Genomic DNA, 19,393 nt, shown 5'->3' with positions numbered 1-19,393 from the left:
GCTGGAGCATTTCCAAAGATTCCAGTGAAACTTCACCACTTAAAACTGGCAGAAAATTTGACCTTCTTTTGGAGAAAACGAAACAAAGCACAACATGTAAGAACCCGATGCAAAATTCCTTTCAGTTCTCAGAAAGTCTCAGTGACCACCACGCGCATTTCATGAAGCACTGAAATTATTCATAATATCTGCTTTTGAGTAATTTTGTCTCTGTTATGGCCGGTTCTTTCCTTACCCCCTTTAAACTTTACTAAGCAACACTGGTACTGAGGTAATATTTCCTAAAATATGTACTCTAGCTGACAAAATGTCAGCATACTGTTAAGCAAAAATAAAGAAAAAATATTTATTTTTTCCTGAAGAAGTGGGATGAGATGGAAAGCCCCATTGTCAGAAACCTATTGGAGTAGGCAATTAAGAAGCAGCAGTATACTATTCACATTCAGAGCATAATTCAATAAATATATAGTGCATACTCACATTCTACAACTAGTAATTACAAACAGATGCAATCAACAGGTCTTTTTCAACATTTTTACAAACCTCATCGAACTGTTAAGAAACCTCAAACGGGAGTTCATTCAAAAGTACGCCCACAGCACGCACTCTGCTGAAACGTGTGTGCTTTTAGCACACCTCAGCCCCCACCCCCGAATAAATAAATAAATAAATAAATGGAGAAACAGGAATGTGTGGGCAGGAAGCATTTACATAAGGAGAGAATGAAAAATTCAGCATGATTTCAATTACAGGAAAGTGCCCTGAATGTCAGCTTTTAAAACAGATTGGGCCTAGATTCATCCCTTCCCATTGGGATGTGTAAACCGCAGCACAGTGGTCGCCTTTGAGGAGGATGTAGTTACTCTGTGATGCAAAGGTGGCAAGTCAGAAGCAGTCCCTGTGCCTGAGCTGCTCTGTAGTCAAAAGACTTCAGGGAAGAAAGCGTTGAGGAAGAAGATACGTGCGAAAGGAGGTTTCCTTCTTCTTCCTCTTGGACGTAAAGATGTCATCCAGAAATGCCACATTTGCTTGATGTGTGGGAGTGGCAATGCCTATTCAAACCTAAATATTATTTTCATGCATTTTAAAAGCTGTTGAAACACAACGGACACTTGCAATTCCACCTGCAGTTTTCCTTCTGCACCCTTGCACAGCATCAAGTAAGAAAATGGGATTACAAGACATGTTGTTTGTTTTTCTGAGTGGTGTAGCAGTTTATGTCACAAGAGGCATAATCTAAAACATGGGGGACGTTCTGGAATGAACAGCAAATATTTCTGTCAATAAGCTCAGAGCATTATATTAATTGACTGGTGTGAAAATGCCCCTCACAATATCAACGTAGTTATCACTTAATGTTCCAAATATAAAGCAATCATGTACCATGTAGTGCTGTTCTGTTTTCTTAAGAATAGGATGCCATAGCATTGTCTGTCGGCACCGTGAGCAGATCTGTCGGGGAGAGTGAGAAGTCTCAGATCCCTTGTTATGAGGAGAAGGTGAAAGATGTAGTAAGTCCTGGTGACCCTGAGCAGACCGGGAGGGAATGATCTGGAGGGATTTAGGTTTTGTTACAGTTTTTCTTCCCATAGTTCTGAAAATTTGTAACTTCCTTATTGTTTTCTTGGTTCCAAAAAGAGCAGGGAATTTTCCTCCCCTCTACAACTTTGTTTGCTACAGAATTTATAAAAAGTTGTAGCTAATAAAAGAGGGATCTATGGAACATAGATGGATAAGGCACTAGTAGAGGCATCAGGAGCTCTAACACTGATTTATGGGGCAAGTGACTTGGGGCCACATGCAGTAAACAACTTCAGCATCGTTCACAATCTTTAAATTACATCCCCAAACTCTTCCAGCTGAATACTGTAATCACCAGGCTATGTTTTCTAGTGCTCCCATTTCTGGCTTAATGCATCTTGAATTCCTCTCTCACAGGGGCCAGCTTTAAGAGGACAGTTGGAGGGCAGTATTCATTTTGTGACAGTCTTTCCTCCTCTGAAATCTCCTCCTTGAGACCCTTTCCTAGTCCTGAGGATATAGCTGTTCTGGGAAATCTCATCAGACTAAATCTCTGAGAGAAATGGCTAGGGGAGATCGCACCAATACAGTCAAAGGGATCACTGGTGGACATCTAATCTCTGCATCTGATCATACTCAGTTTTTAAGTGGGAGCTGTTCCTAGGGCAGGGGCTAGAAATCTGTCACAGTGTCACCAAAACAGGGTAAAAGAACTTATCGACACCAGTGTGATATAGATAAGCAGACACTCCTTTATTAACAGCCAGATGCGTAGGGGAGTTGTCTCACTAACGACACACGCTTAACTCGTGTAGCATGCTGATTATACAGGATACAGTAATACATAACAAAAAAGTTCTCATACATAAAAAGATAATTCCTGTAACTCATTTTCTTATTCCCACCTCTTTCTGGATATGCGCACTTGAGTCCTGAATTGAGTTGGGACCACTAACTCGGAAAGACCCTCCAATGTCCTTGACTTAAGGACTTTGGCTCACGTTGCAATTTTAACATGCTTGGAGGCCCTTTCACAATGTAACTTTTAGAACACCTGGTCTACAGGGCAATAAATCGTCCTTACCGAACAGTCTAACAACGGTACCTCATCATGAGTCTGATTCTTTGAATAGAAATCTAGTTAATAATTATTGCTAGCCTATGCAGCCTTAGCCTGGGATTTTACAAAGGACTTTGTAGCAGCATAATTGATTGTATGGTTACTCTAAACTAAATACTGTATTTCCATGACTACTTAAAACATACTACTATCTTTTTATAAAACTGATACTCCAATAAAATTTCATTTAATTGATTAGGCCTAATCATTCCTTATCAGAATCACCAAAAAAATCATTAAAATCAGCTCAAATTAATAACAAATCAGTAACAATCAGTAACATGCAGGACTATACATTTTTTATTTTTCCAGAATTATAGGTAAGGATGGTATTGGAAAGTTACAGGCGGCTGGGACATAATGTATCTCAAAGGGATAAGCTACTATCAATCAGGTGATGAGCAGTATCATCATCCTCTCTGCAAGGCAGAGGCTATCTTGCTGCCAGGTTCCACCGAGTTAAAAATTTTGCTGAATGCTCTGTTTGTAAACATGTTTGTAAGTTACTCAGCCTGAACTAGGAGCAAGAAATCCATTCCTCTCGAATAAAGATGATTCTGCACCATATGGTATGAAATATAATTTTAGGTACCCAAGGAAATGTTGAGTAAAAGATGTATTAGCTCTGGGAAGGGTGGTCCTAAGGGACAGGAAGAGGAAGCATCAGTATACGTTGTACTTAGGAACCTATATTCTGATTCAGCCTCATTTTATAATGTTCAATAATTGGATATAGTTTTTTCTCTATGTCTTAAATGCGCATTTACCTTTGGAAATGATTTTGTGATCAATGGGTAGAACACGTTTATTAAGCACGAAGTATCATTTTATTTAGTTGATGATTGAGCTGAGGGCCTTGTACAGGTTTATAGCAGAGCATAAAGCAAGGCAAAGAGAAAGAAACAATAATTCTGTTGAATTACAAATAAAAAGAGGCATGGCTTTGCTGCTGATTTACTCTAGCTGTGTGAAATGCACATAATCTATCTCTGGTAACAGAGGAGGGACACTTGCTTTCTTCAGATCCTCAAAATATACCAGTTCCAGAGCCTCCTGTAGCCTTTGTCACCCCAACCATCCCAAAGTGCTTTCTGTACTGAGAGTGTGTAGGGGAATCATTTTCCTGAGAGGAAATTCCCCATAGGACAGAAGGTGGCAGTTGGTCATTGTGAACAGGACTGCCCTGGACTGTCTGAGGCAGGTGGGGTGACCCTGAATCTCAGAGTCACCTGAGGGCAAAACTGGGCCTATTTTAAAAAAGGAACAGTTAGGAAGTTCTTCATTCTTCTCGAAAAAGACCGTTGCAGGTTTGATGCTAATTTCTTTCTGGGTGATGTTCACCAGACCAGCTAGAAGGATGAGAGAGCCTCCAGGGTATTTGTGGTGATGGCCCAGGGTCAGACTTCAAAATGGAGCACCAAATCAGCTATATAGCAAGCAAAATTCCTGCTGGTTTGTATTGCTACAGGACAGGTCCCAAAGGCTTTTTGTATAACATGTTTCTGAAATGAGCAGCAATCCTGTTCTCCTCATGCTGGCTGTGTGGCCACTGAACCATCAGCCTTTAATTTGCTATAGCTCATCTTTTCTCGTCAGATCTGCACATTCCTCCAGTACGCTGAAGTTTTCTCATTTCACTTTGTTTCCCTAAATGCAGCCAGTTGTAAGCTCATAGATTCAGACACACTCTTTTAAGGAACCCCCTACCTATGCTGCTTCTGTATTCAACTAGACACAAGGGTCAGTAGTTTTCCGCACCACCATTTCTTTCTCATCTCTTGCTCTGCTTCTTCGAGCCTGGACCAATTTTTCATTAAGGGGAGCTCAGCAGTAGAAAGAATACATGTGGCAGCAAAAGCAGAGTGGCTTTTTCCATTTCCTACTGCCATACGATTTTTTATTTGGAAATCTAAGCACAACATGTGGCATGCTGTTCGTCAACTCAATGAATTGGTAACTTGCTTCTCTGTATGTTGTCACTAGCAATCATGAACTGGGCAAAGGCAATCTCTCCCAGTACTGTTCCTTCCTAGGCAAGGGTAATAGAAGCCTTGCCTTCTAGATGAAAGATTATTCATACCCTTCTACTCAGACAGTCTCATATGGTGATTTTCTTCGGAGAATACAAAAAAGTTAAAATTTGAACCACTGGGATCCTGTCTAAACACTGCAGTTTATTTCATGCCTCTAAGTCAGAATTGTGTTATTCAAAATACTTGCTACAGGATTTCTAACTACCACTTCACTGGCTAATCTAGGTTGTTCCCTGAAATGTTCACATGTGGGGGTTAAATGAAAGATAGAACAACAGGGCTTAATTTGTCTTTGCAGACTTTTATTTTTCCCTGTATGAGGAATAGTACATTCTTAATTGGGGACATCTCTTTCAAGCAATCAGACGCCTTATTTGCAATCAGAGGGACTGGAATTTGAAGAGGCTCTACAGGTATGGCCAGATGATCAGAAGCAATCGAATTCACAAGCACTGCTGCCCATCTGCTGAGGATGGTAATTTTAATCTAATGAGTGGTTATGTCTTAAAATGCGCTAAGTTGGTCTCTTGTGATCATCTGTCCACATTCTCACTCTTGTTGAAGATATGGTGTTGAAGGCTTAATTAAGTCCTAAGTCTCTTAAACTCTAGGGAAGGAATTTTGCTTCCTTCTACAGACTTTCTGCTTCACAGCCCACAGTGCTGGAGACAGAACAAAGCACCCTTAGAGCAAGTACAACACCAGGTCATGGTAAATGGCCACATTCAGATTCCAGCAAAAGAGGGAGACACGTGAAGAGGTGATCTACAATGGGATGAAGCACAGAATTAATAGTCTTGTGGAAATGCTAAGCTGTACCAGGCTAGGAGGCAGCCCACAGGTAGAGCCTGAAAATCTTAATAGGAAGAATAGTGAATTCAAAGCACCTCTTGTGTACTTTGCTTAGGCCTCCTGGAGAATCCCCTCCCAGAAGTAGATGCTGCCATGGGAACAGAAAGAAAGAGCCCTTTAATATTCTGTGCATTAAGTAGACTTGCTATCAATATGCTTTTAGGGTGGTAGCATTTCTGAGTTTAATGATTAAAGATGCAAAAGTATGGTTTGGTTTTGTACTTCCTAATGAAAATTAGACCCTCCAGAGATTACGGATAAATGACTAGATGTCCCAGAGCATAATTTGAGCAAGTTCCAGACCACTGACCAGAAGAAAATTCAACTACTGAACACAAAGACATGTTTGCAGCCATGAACACTTATCTGACAGGGTAACTAGATTATGTCAGATTTTGCTTACAGGCAACTGAAAGTAAATAAACCTGAAAAATTACTTTACAGTGTATGACTGTAGGTGGTGAAAAATACCACTCATGAAGAATTATGATCCAAGCCAGAATTACCTTTATGTCCCTAATCTGCTCCCAAGGTTTCCTTTTTTCCTTAAAAATAATAAAAAAAAGCTACAACCTTAATATTTCTTACATGTCAGCTCAGACCCCCTTGGGTTAATACATTCTGCAGTCTTGTTGTTTACTTCTCATTAAGCTAAATGTTTTATGCAAATCATCTGACATAAAGCCAGACGACCAATCTAGAAAGGCTGTAATTCCATCTGATGAGTTCATTCAACTGAAATCTGTACTTAATTTCCATAATTATACTACCCTATTCTCATAATGTGAACTGATTGCTGCAAAAACACAAAATAACTAAAATGCATTCAGATTTAAAATATGAAAATGATATGTCCCTTTGGGCACAAGAGTTATGTTTTACAAACAGTTTCTCTATTTTCTTTTTTTTTTCTCCCACAAAATATTTCTTTATTTAAGGCTGTGCCAGCCTAATTTAAAGGCTATTAAAATGATAAGAGCTATTTCTAATGCATTCTTGTCTTGATAGAGAAAAAAAAAAAAAGGACAAGAAAGGAGGAGGGGAAATGAAAACAAAAATGAGAAAAAAGAATTACACCAGGGCATTAACAATTATATTAATATATTATGCTCAGAACCCTGAAGATTGTTATCTTCCTTGTCATGGAGCTTAAACTTAGAACAAACTGACTGTGTTGTTGCTGACAAGTCTAAGTATCTTCTTAATTATAGAATCAGCCAAATTAAGTTACTACTGCACCAATCAGGCTGTAAAAGAGCTAGCGTAACTGCTTTTCACATGGCTTGAAGGAGCTGACAAGGGTCTGAGCTTTCCTTTGGGAAAGTCATGCCTTTCAAAACTCATGCCGAAACATCTTGATTAGTTGCCCAGAACCAGAAAGGAAAGCTGTGCTGCGAGCTTTGGCTTGGATTTATTGTGCTATTTGAAGGAATCTTGCCTAACAAACAGTCATATCTATTCAGCGTGCTCCATCTAACAGGTTCCTAAAGCATCCCAAAGGTTAGGCTCAGCATAACTCCCCTAAAAACTAAGTTACTGAGCAACCAGAAGGCCAGGCTTTTTATCTTTTGTTCTGTCTGGTTCTATAAGCACAGTTGTCTGATTGAGAACAACAGATACGAAAAGTTGTACTTGAAAAAGTGGAGCAATCATCAGAAAACCTGACTCTAAGGGCAGGATGAAAGAGAGGCATTTAAAGAGGTTGAGTGGCATTAACTAGATGGTGTTACCAGCCCCTGTTGGTGCAGCCTTCACCATCAGTGATCCATGAGCAAGCTGCAGAATGAATCTTTGGCTGTTACCCACAGAGTAAGAGCAAGCTGGTCACTCCATCTCACGCATGCTCTGTAGGAAGGTACTCTGATATCCAGAAATGTCTGCTCTGTTCAATATGATTCATCTTTTTATCTTTCTGTCTCCTGCATAGAATAAACCCACTTTTTCCTTGGGTTACTCAGAAAGCTGGTGGCTATTTTTGATAAAAGTCACCGACTCCCTCTCTCAGGTTCTGCCAGTGTAAGGGACTTTTTGGACGTTTTGTCTGTCAACATTGCTGCTTCACGATGCCCCCTTCCCGCCCTCAGCACCCTGTCGTTGAGAAGGAGTGCGCCTTGAAGACGGAAAGTCCCCAACGAAACCCCGATGTCCGCCCGAGGCTGGAACAGCAGCAGCCTTGGCAGCACCCGCCAAGCTACACCCGCGCGGGCTGGGCGAGCGGCGTGAGACTGTAGGTGGCGAGGAGAGGCTGGAGGCACCACAGGTCAACCCCCAACAGCAAGACCACCGTGACCACCTGAGCCTGCGTGCATGGAGGACCACGGGATGGCAAATATCACAAGTCCCTGTGGAAACGGGCGGACTTTTTTGGAAATTGTGGGGACGGGGGACTATAAAGGGACTGCGTACTCCTCTCTCTGGATGTTGCTGATGCTGCTGCTGCTTGTTGGAGACCTCGACAGAGCCAGAAACGTGGAACATCATCAGTACCAAGAACAAGCCGACGGGACATCGCTGGATCCCTGGTCGTGGTGGTAATTAGCTGCTTCTCTATTGTTCTCTTGCTTAGGGATTCTGACTTTTTTTTTTTTTTTTTTTTTTTTCCTTTCTTTTCCTTTCTGTCCTATCGCTCTTATCAGTTGTTCTAGAAAATAAAGCTTATAAAGTTATACAGCATCTGACCTCATTTGTGTCTTAATCTCACACTTGGGATCATCTAAGAACCCTCCCCAATATTGGATCGGGACAGCCAGTTACCCAGGTTTGCCTTCTCCAGTGTCAACTGAGAGTCCTTGAGTCATGATTTGTGACAGCCCATTTGTCTGTCATCTAGGATTTGTGCTACCAAGTCCATTTTTTTTTACATAGGTAGGTGTCCTTGACTGGTAATCTGTCATTAGGAAGCAATGCTACAGCAATTCAGCTCTACTAATGATAATTGTAATAGTGTGCTTTGAAACCCAGACTCCTCCTCTGTGGGGGAAAAAGTAGAAATGGCAGCTGTTTTATTTCTATTATATTTTTAATCGCTCTTGTCTCAGATATTTCTTCTTCATCTAAACTTCTTCTGTGTTGTAGTAGCTGGTTTTAAGATTTGCTTGAACTCTGTGTGCTCTTAATTTACAAGGACCTGAAAAATGTAGTTCAGTTTTCTAAAATCTTCCAGAGGCTCGAGTGTGTAGAAGACAGTTATATATGATGGATGGTGAAACCAGTTAAATATGCCACACCGCTGTAAGTCTGTACAATAATATTGCTGCAGGAATTCTACAGAATGCAGATAATTCTGCTGTTACCATGATGACCTTTCTGGGGAAAAAAAAAGAAAGTAGAATCACATTATAGCTTTCTAATAAAAATAAGAAGTAATCCTGTTAAATTCAAGCTCATCCAGCCAAATCACTTTAGCTTTCTCATATCCCTAGTTTAAATATCCTCAGCTGCCTTTCCTGAAATGAGAAATGCTCACAGATAAACAGCATCAGCCATTGCTATGTGGGGAGACGGATGGCAGCCCATCTGTCATCCTTGCCCAATAATGTTGAAATATGCAGACTTACATCCTTCTTTGGTCGGAGAGAATTTGATCGGGCACATGCGTTTGGGAAGCGATTGCAGAACTGGGACAAACAGGGTACTTCTGTGAAGTTGCCTGAGCCTCCATTTAATGATCTGTACTAAGAAGATATGTGTAGTGCAACAGAGCTCCTTGCTGGGATGCTTGCTGGTTATGCTTCAGGAGAAAGAGTGTCACTTACTTAATTGTCAGCATCACTTCCTGGAGCAACTGGTTATTCTGGAAGAATGAATTCTAGCTTATTCAATTAGTTTAATGGACTGGAAGTATCTAAACCCAAATGCTCACTCCGGCTAACTGCAAAGCTTTCTGTACAGAATAAAAAGGTTGTTCATAGCCTTACGGATTATTAAGTTTATACTTTTTAATCAGAACTCAGAAGAAAATATTGTTCTATAAGCCAAGTCCTATGAATTTTACAGTTGAGAGAAGTCCCTTTAAGAAATTAAATTGCATTTTACTTGTATGCAGGAAAGGCTAATGAAGTCGATTTGAAAAGGATGTCATTTGTTCTGAACAGTGCAGATTCCTTCATCTATTGGAGAGAATGACCTAATTTTACACAAGATGAGCCTAGTTCTGGATCTAGCAGTTTGGTTTTGCATGCACTGAATGAATCTACTTTTACCGGGTTTATTTGCATGAAGCAATTTGGATGCAGTTTGGTCATAAAAAGACTCTTGCCTGTATTTCACTGGAGTTTTCTAAGTGGTAAAGCATAGTAATTACTTAATGAGGAACGTAAGAATACTTTTTTCAGTGTCTGTGGCTCCCTGGAATTTACCTTGAATTGATCTCGGTATGTTACTGAAACTGTGTTCACCAAATACATATTTTGCTTGTTTTTCTCCTCCCTTCCTGTTCCTGCCACTCAAAATTACATTAAATCAAATGGATTGGTTTTATACTACATAAAATTTCAATGGGTTGCAGCACTGATCTGCGTACCAGTTGAGCAGACTTAACAGTTAATCGTAATTTTATTGTGGTTATAAGTACTACTGCTTTAATTTACTACACAAATACGACTTTTATCTTTAGCTTGAATTCTCTTTTTAAGAGAGAATTTTGCTGCTTTGTGCATCTGAGGAATGGAATAAACCAACCTGCTGTGAGCACTCTATTGCCATTGCTATTCTCCTTCCAGTATGTTGTAGCTTGTTTACAGCTAGCTCCTCTGTCTGTACACTGTTCTGCAGGCTGTAACACAGGCACACTCAAGATGGTTTTGCTAGTACAACTCAGTATAATGATACAAAATCTAGCAGATGAAGCATTGTAGCTGCAGATGGCTGTTGCTGGAAATACCTTTTCCTTGTTCAGCCAGTTTACAAAGTGCCCAGTTAAAGTAATATCCAACAATTAGTAACAGAAAATGTGGGTCTTAAGGCATAGCAGCAGATCTTCTAAATATCCGACCTTGGGATCAGGGGGAGTTGAATAGTCACCAAGAAAATGACTCAGAAAAGGATTTTCAGAGTGACTTCACTGGCTTCAAGACAGCAGCTCCCTGAGCAGAGCCTTCCCACTGAGGATGCCTTGAGCTATTCTCAACCCAGTGTTAACCTACGATGATAAAAGACCCAAACTCAATTGGCTTGTGGAGATATGCGAGCAAGTTACTTCATTTTCTTGGCCCCAATTCAGCAAAGCAGTTAAGCATGTGCTTCTGCCTCATTAGTGTCCAATGGGGCTTTAAACCCATCCCTTAAAAAGGAGTTTTAATGTTGCTTGCACCAGGTGGAACGAAAATAGAATGAAATAAGCAACTAAAGAGAGACTTGGGGGATAGCAGGGGAACACTATATATAGAGAAAGCGTTTAGTATAAAAATAAGTATTTATGAACATGTGCAAATATTATTGCATTGTACATGAAGCACCTCTGGTAACTTAATATTTTTCCAGGCTAAAGGGAAATTCAATAGTAGAAACTTCCCTTTGCTAGAAGATAAGCAATGAGAGTGAAGAAGAAGGGGGGAAATAGAGCTGCCTGTGGGGAAAGAAAAGGAATTAAATTGAAGGGTGTGGGTGGAAATCTGCTTTGCAGACTCATACCGATTTTAGAGACCCCCAAATTAATGAAGTGATTCAGGGAAGCTGAATTGGAAGGCTTTACTCACTCTTGGTCTGAAAGTTCTCATTGAAAATATACTCCCCGAATACTGGATGAGTAATTGGAGTTCATGTACTGGCTACTAATTGAATGGCTAATCAAAATCTATTACTGCAGCTCCTCCTCACAAAAAATATGTTCTGGAGTGTGATTCAACTCAAATTATCCACCATGTCCATAGATTCAGTCCTCCTAATCTTCAGAGAAATAACTGTGCAGAGCAAATATTGACACATCATGTACATGTCAAGTTGCCATCTCCGTTGCTCTGTTTTTTGCATTGCATTTAAAAGATAAACTTGATTTTAATTTTTCTCTAAACCTCATATGACAATCCATGCATGTTTACTTTACGGAGCAGCTGTCTAATTAGTAGACTTCTAATTAAGTTCATATACAAAATGGTTATATTAGGTCAACATTTCAAGCAATAGGAGCTCCCAGAATTGCTTGTGGCCCTGAGTGGCATCCCCATTTGCATGAAGCAAACAGTATTTTAAAGTACTGATTAAGTTCATGTGCTGAACAGATTTAATAACAAATTTTGCACTGCTGTTACAAGGTTAGCCTAAAAAAGTGACGCCCAAGATCCTTGGGATGGTTATGAGACATCAGGATCATCACTGGCTGTACATTAGCTGGCAAAACTAACCCCATGCACATGATTTTGCAAGTTTATGTAGGTGAAGTTAAACATCTGCCCACAAGTCACAATCACGGACACTCTGTAACTAGGTCAGAAATAAAATTAGTATTAGTAATTATTTTTATACTGCTATTACAGCACAAAGCATGATACCCTGAGTGGTAGGTTTGCTCCGTAGAGCATAGCACCAAGTGGATATGGTAGATTAGGTCTTGAAAAAGCACTGCCGACACATCCTTATGGTGCAGTCCCTGTGTTAATACCTAATCTTGCCTATTCACCTTGCTTGAGTGAAATACCTTGCTAGCAGTTTCCTAGTGACAGAACTTACTCAGTCTCCACTGCCTGGAGCTGTACATTATGCTGCATTGTGCAGAGTAATGAAATAAATCCACTATTTACTTAGTGTCAGTGTTGACAGTATGGCCATACATAGTGAGAGCTGGATTTGGTTGTTAATCCTTCATATGCAATTAATTTCTCTTCCAAGTTTATGTCTAGTTTCTCTTTGAGTCCATGTAAATTTCTGGCATCTGTGGCATCCTTTTGCAGAGTTGCCCAGATCCGTTACCTGTAGTGGTAGGAACTGCCTCTTTCAGTTGTTATGGACATGCTCACCCCTACTCCACCTGATGCCCCAGCTTCTTACATGAATGAGATAGTGAACAGTTAGTGAAAAGTTACTCCCTCTCCACCCTTTCAGAATTTTGTACACTTTTATCATATCTTACCCAATGATCTTTTCCTAGTCTGAATAGTCCTAATTGAATCTAATTGCATTTATGGAGAGTTATTGCACAGCCTAGTTTCGGTTTGCTGAAATTTTTTCCACTTCTAAGATATTCCTTTTCAGATGAGAGTACCAGCTCTATGCACAGTACTCAAGGTCTTTTTATAATGCCTCTTTATACGGTGCATATGATTGTGTCCTCCCTTTTCTCTAAGCCTGAGATGCTCAAGTCTCTTAGATGTCCCCTTCAAGGGCTTTTAGCCTAGCTTTGTAAAAGTTTGGCTTTATGAAGTAATCTCTTTTGTTTCCTCCTTTTTTTCTCTGAATTTTATAGGCATCTTAAGAATATGCCAGAAATATGGTTATGTCTCTTAAAGGGTAAACAGCACAAAAAGCTTAAACAAATAAATGTATCAACAGGAACCATAAAATAATCACTTGTCCACCATTCAGAGAAGCCAGAAATTCACCTCTGTGAATTGCTAAGGAACAGTTACTTGGGACCTGGCTGCGTCTCTAGGGCTTTTCCTATTATTTTTATTCACTCAAGGGAAAAAAAGAAAAAAAAAAGTGAAAATAAGAAATTTGAAATTTATTTTGTTATCAGCCTGATTCTTGAATCTCCTTCTCTTGCTAATCAGTCCTTGTCATGGATGCAGTCCAATGCCATCCATTCCAGTTCATCTAAATTTGCATCCCCATCAATGGCAGATGCATTGTTGGAACATCCACGTCCACGTGGGTAGTTTCTGGAGATTTGGCTGCCAATAGGGCCAACAGCTGTGCCCCAAAATTACAACAAAAATGTATTACCTACTTTTCAGGAGTTTCACCCTCCAGATTACCTTTGCTATGGTTCTCAGTATGCTTCTTCCACTGCTTGTGAAAGAACGTTCACCTGTGAGACTGTAATGAGCAGCATATTAGAAGCCAGAAATATTCTACTTTGATTCTTTGGAGAGATGACAAGCTCCCTGCATAATCAGAATGACTTGAGCAATCAGCCTCAGTAGGAGCTGATTTTCTAGTTCTAGTCCATTTATAATCCATACATTATTTCACTGTACTTTCACTAAAGACATATGTTCACTTTTATATATATTTTATATGGACTTTACATTATGGCTTCTTGGATGAGAGTCTTAATCTGAGATCATGCATACATTACCCACATACTAATAAATTATACATGTTCTATTAATTCTCCTTTTTCTTCATTACCTATCATGTATGAACCAAGGTACCAAAAATATATATTAAATGGCTTGCAGTGCTGCTTAGGTTATTCTCACTTTTCTGATACATTACTTATTTCTATTTATTGGATTAGAATGAAGATCAAAATTGGAAAAGATATTTTCATAGTTTTTCTAGTTGGGAAGAGAAATCAAACAGAATGAACTGATCACTGCAGCAATGGAGACATAGATTTAGTATTAGCTTGTAGAAGAGAGACTGATTGGAATGAGAAATGATTTTGGTTGGTAGCTTACATTTATGATGGATTATAAAATACAGTGATTTACTATTTAATGCAGGTGGAAGAAATTCTTAAACTTTGATTCAGAGAGGGAATGAAATATTCACACAATTTTCAGCACACAAGTGTCCCATGTTATTCTGATAAAAGTCCTCATAGGTTGTAAGTCAGGCACCAGCCTTAGTTGTAGGTAAGCCTTTGTAATAACCATGAGATCATTGACTTTTTAATAGCAGCCACTGGAGTACGGACAATCTGGAATTAAAGATGCTAAAGTGACTCATCTGTTGACTGACTGGGTAATTAACCCCTTGCTGAACATAACCTTCTAGAGGACTTTGAAACATTAGAACGACTTGCTGCAAAAAGACCAACAGCAGAAAGAGCTTGGAGTCATGATGAGCAGCCTGTCGTAGTTCTCCGTGGAAGCACAATTAAGAATCTTTTTTTTTCCAATGCTTAGGTAAAAAAAAAAAAAAAAAAAAAAAAGTGCTAGATATCCATAGATTCCTGGTCAGCATTTCTTCCCAGAGTGATACCTCATACCAGTAATTGTAGCCATCTATGAAATGCGACAAGCACAGAATGACTGTCTCTTCCCAGTAAATGCATTTCAGGATGTTAATTAGAATTCGTTAGTGAAGTGCAGCTACACTGCAAAATATATATGCCCTCAGTGCACACTCTGGGGTTTGGATCAAGAACGTTGAGGAAAATGGCATGATTTTGATGCCTGACTGTTCTGCATACTGGGCTGAAGGCTGGTAGAATAATTTCACTTTCCACTCCCACCGTCCCTCTTGAATACTTATTTAAGTTCTGAAAAGAACTTTCAGCAAAATTGAGTTCAGTCCATGTTCAGACTTCATTTCTTGTGAATCTTCCACCAAGCAATTTTAATCAAAATAGTCAACCTAAGAGTAATTTTAACAGAAGGCACATTAGTAACTGACAGTGTTCATTCCGAAAACCTTGATCTAAATGTTAAGTTTTGGGAAACACAAATATACAACAAATTCTATGTATGCAGCTGAAAAAATTTATACTCTTAATACTGAATATTTGTAAACGAGCACGCAGCCAATAACTATTCAAGTAAATTTATTGGCACTGATATAATGTCAGAAACTTATGAGCTGTTCATGTACAATTCACCGGAAAGAAAGAGAAATTGCAATTGAAGTAACTTGCAACTGTAGCTTGAATTTTCTGTACCAAGACATTCTCTCTTGTTCCCTCTCTTTCCCTCTATCTTTTTTTCTCTCTCTCTCCATCTCTCTTTTTCTTTCTGTGTCTCTCCATTAGTAGCAGAAGGATGAAACCCTTCTGGAGAGGATTTTCTTCATGCCAGGGTGTTGACTGTGTGTGATAATATGCTGGGACATTACTAATAAGAAACCAAGCTGACTCCTTAGATCTGATTCCTTAGTGTTGCAACCAATTTGGGTTGTGAGCCTGGCGTAAAATAGCTCATTTTCACCCTCTCCCTCTAGAGCTGAGTTAGATTATGATGGGAGGAGGAACTCCAACTCAGAAAGGGCTTCCTCCAGGGAGACACTTCAGTGAATGTTTGCCACTTCATTTTCAACCACCAGCTGCAACTTAGAGAAATAGGATTGTGGTTTAGAGGAACAGGGTGTGGTCAAACCCCTCCTTCAGGCCAGTTGCCCGGATAGGCTCTAGGTAGCATCCAGCCACTGTGGTGCCAGCAGACTTAAACCCAGCCAGAGTTCAGGGAACTTCAAACACAACTTAAAGCCACCTTTACTCACCACCTCCTGGGCTGCAGTGTGTTTTGCTCAGCAACAGCTGAGGATCACGTTTCTTCATAAGTTACTTTCAGTAAGAGACATATTGATCTAAATTGATTGTCCTCAGCTCCTAAAGCAGTCCTTGGCCCTCCTCATGCATTCATTCTTGGTTGGCAGCACCCACACAAGACCTAAGAGCATTCGTCTCCTATTCATCAGCTCTGTGGCATGGCATTGTGGATTTAATCCAAATGGACTGCCACAATTGTTTTTGGGGAATAGGCTCATACAGTAGTTACATAAATAGGAAAAAATGCATTTCTAAGATGGGTTAAAATGCTGTAGATATAAAATGCATTTCCTTCCTGTAATGCCATTCAATAAGACAGTCTTCCAACAGATTCCGTTGCACTGGATGCAGTACAAGGCAGTCCTATACATTGCAGTCCTCATGCACCTACATCCTTCTCCCTGACCTCATTATCTGGATGACAGCACTCTAGAATTAAATTTTCAGCCTTATAGAAATAGACTGTACTTCTTACAGTAAGCATTCCTTTCCAGTAGAATGGTTGAACACCTTTTCTTTCTTTTTATCTTTTTTTGTGCAGCAGTAGCTACGATCAGGCTTTTCACATCTGTTCATCCAATGGCATTAAATTAAAAAGGCCCATCTCCTTCTCAGTAGATAGTATTCCCCTTAAATACTCAAGTCTTTAAAAAGAGTAAATGTGTCAATAAGGACCATAGAATAAACTGCTGGCATGGAATCTAGTAGCTTTATTCCAAGCTGCAGGTAAGATCAATCACAGATGAGTGGATTAGTCACACCAAGGTCGCAAGTAAACCTACATATTTTCTTAAATTTCTATAAAAAGCACGCATAAATCAATTTTTAAATACTCTGCTTTTCACCAAAGTGTGAAAATGTCCTTCAGCCCTGATCTCATTTTTGGATGTTCTACTTCCCCTATTCATTAGCACAAACAGAAAAGCAGATCACCTGTGTCTGAAGAAAAGCTATTGTGTGGTCTCCCTTTTGAAGGAAGCAAACTGAATGAAAGACATGAGTGGGACCAGTGATAGTTTTCTGTTGGACTCAAGTGTCTGAGAGCAAGATTTGAATAGGTTTTTCAGGGAGAAGGATTCTTGTCTCCCCAAACTTTAGCCCTGCCACTCAGCCAAAAAGAGAGCATCTGAGAGCAGTCAACATTTAACGAAGCAGCAGGAGTGGAAGGTAGCTTATCGTAGCAGACAAGAAAATCTTTACCAGGAAAACAAGATTTCTCTGGAAGGAGAACATAGCAGAAGACCTTGTATAGGGTCTAAAGGCAAAGAAAAACATACAGCATTTGACATTTATGTCAAAATAGGTGTTTTATTTGGTTAAAAAGTTTATTCTTGGAACAACATGGCATGATGGCACCAAACCATCACACTTGTCACATACTCCACTTTCAAGTACAGATATTGCAGATATTTTAAAAGTACATGGAAGTTAACATGGCCTTGAACACTGGAGTACCACAAGAATCACCAGGAAAAGGAAAGTTGCCTGTTTTTGACTCATTTACAGAACATTTGCAGAGGATGCAGTGTAATATCGAGAACACAGGTGCCAATCCCAGTGTCGGTTGACTGCCTTTCTTCCTCTTCTTAGCTGATGTATGGAAGCAGAAGAGGCATTCAAAATACTCAGGTATAACCCAAGAGATTTTTGCTACTAGAGCAGTGTCGACCACCTAAAGGAACGTGTGTTTACAACCTCTGGAATAAAGGTTGTAGGCTGGGTGGAAGTACTTGTAGATTAGATCTGAGCTGTGACTGCACCTGGCCTATACTGATCTAAATTTTCCATCTCCAGTATGAAAGATCATGGATTTCTCCCATGCTGCTTTTGCTGAGGAGTGTTTTACTGAAACACCTTCTGTAAAGACACATCCATTCCGAATCTGAAAAAAATTATTTTAAGGTTTCGGGCCTCTATTCCATTCTCTTATCTTCCTGTCATTTAGTCCACCAGATTAAAAAACTAGAGGACATGGCATTTTTATCTTCTTCTTTGTCCTCAAGACACCTTTTTTCTTTTTTATGATAAGCTAAATGGAGTGAGCTTTTAAGCCCCTTATTGTAAAGCATCTATTTGAATGCAAGAATTTCTCTATCAGACTCTTGAGTGTTTGGTGAGGAGATAAAAATCACATTTCTGTTTCTGTTCACATTGCCTCTGTTTATATAAAGATTTCATTAGTTCTTTTTTGGTACAGCATCATCCTGGAAACTCATCCATTCAGCTCCATATCCACTTTGAGCAGCAAATCTTTTCGGAGTGATTTCTTTCCAGGCTATAAATCCTTTGTGTGATAGGCATGGCCACCATTCCTTGTGCTTAACTATGTCCAGTTGCATTTGGCTGTGTATAAGTGTCCTTTGCTTGAATTCCCCCAATTTACCAAGCAGTTCTGTTCAGGTTTCTTACCAATTTTTCTCTCAAGCAATAGCTACAGGAGCCACCAATTTTCTCAATAGCGATTTTATATTTAATTCTGGATCACTGATGAAAAGATTGAATTCTGGTAGGCAGTGATGCACTAAAGTTCCATTTTTCCATGACAACTTTCCTTGAAAATAGGTTTGTAAAATCTGCCACTTAATGTTAATCCACTTAATGTTTATCTTAAGAAGGTACAATACTAAATTTAAGCAGAATATTGTGCATTACAATACTCTAACGTGACATTTACAGGAATTTAAGTGTGTTACTTCCACAAACTGCACTTGTAATTTGATCAGTTTATGAAATTAAGTTAGTCTGGCAAAACTTTCTTGCACAGAACCATGGTAACTCACAGTTCATTTTAATTCTTTATCAGATGAGTTTCTTTTCAGATTTTTGATGATAAGGTAAGAAGCCTTTGCTGAGCCATTTCACTTGGTCTTCCTGAATACTGGCTCGACATTTGCACTCTTACACATTTCTAAAATTTTTCAGTGGTTTATTTGAATAGTCTAGGTATCTCCTAAGTCTGTTCTCATTGAACTCTTGAAAGATACCCATTCTTTCTGATCTTTGATTTTCTGATATTGAACGTGCTCTTGGAAAGTATTTAATAATCCTTATGACTAGAAAGCACTTCCATGTTTCTTTCACTGCAGCATAAAAACCATAAAAATAGAATTTAGGTAGAAAGTCACTTGCTGTTGAACTCTCCTTGCACTTGTGGGTTTTGTTTTATTTCTTTTTCCTGACCAACTCAAATGCAAATACAAGAATTTGTTTTGCTGAAAGAAACCTTCTGTCTCTCAGGCTTTCTTCCTGCTTGTAAAATTCCACAATACGTGGTTGAGAAAGACTTTTTGGGTATGCTAATTTCAGTAAATTCAGTATATATGTTCTGTCTGAGCTGAAGTCAGCTGGGCACTGAGAATATAAAAGAGAAACCACAGGAGCAAAACAGTTTGGAAAGGAGGAAAAAAAAAAATCTCCTTTGAAAAGCAGAGAGTTATTTTCCTGGTTTTCCCTGGATACAATTAATAAGAGGAAAAAGACTCTTGCAGTGACACCTAATTG

The sequence above is a fragment of the Athene noctua genome, chromosome 9 (assembly GCF_965140245.1).
Source record: "Athene noctua chromosome 9, bAthNoc1.hap1.1, whole genome shotgun sequence".
NCBI classification, from domain to species: domain Eukaryota; kingdom Metazoa; phylum Chordata; class Aves; order Strigiformes; family Strigidae; genus Athene; species Athene noctua.
This window is presented reverse-complemented; position numbering follows the sequence as displayed.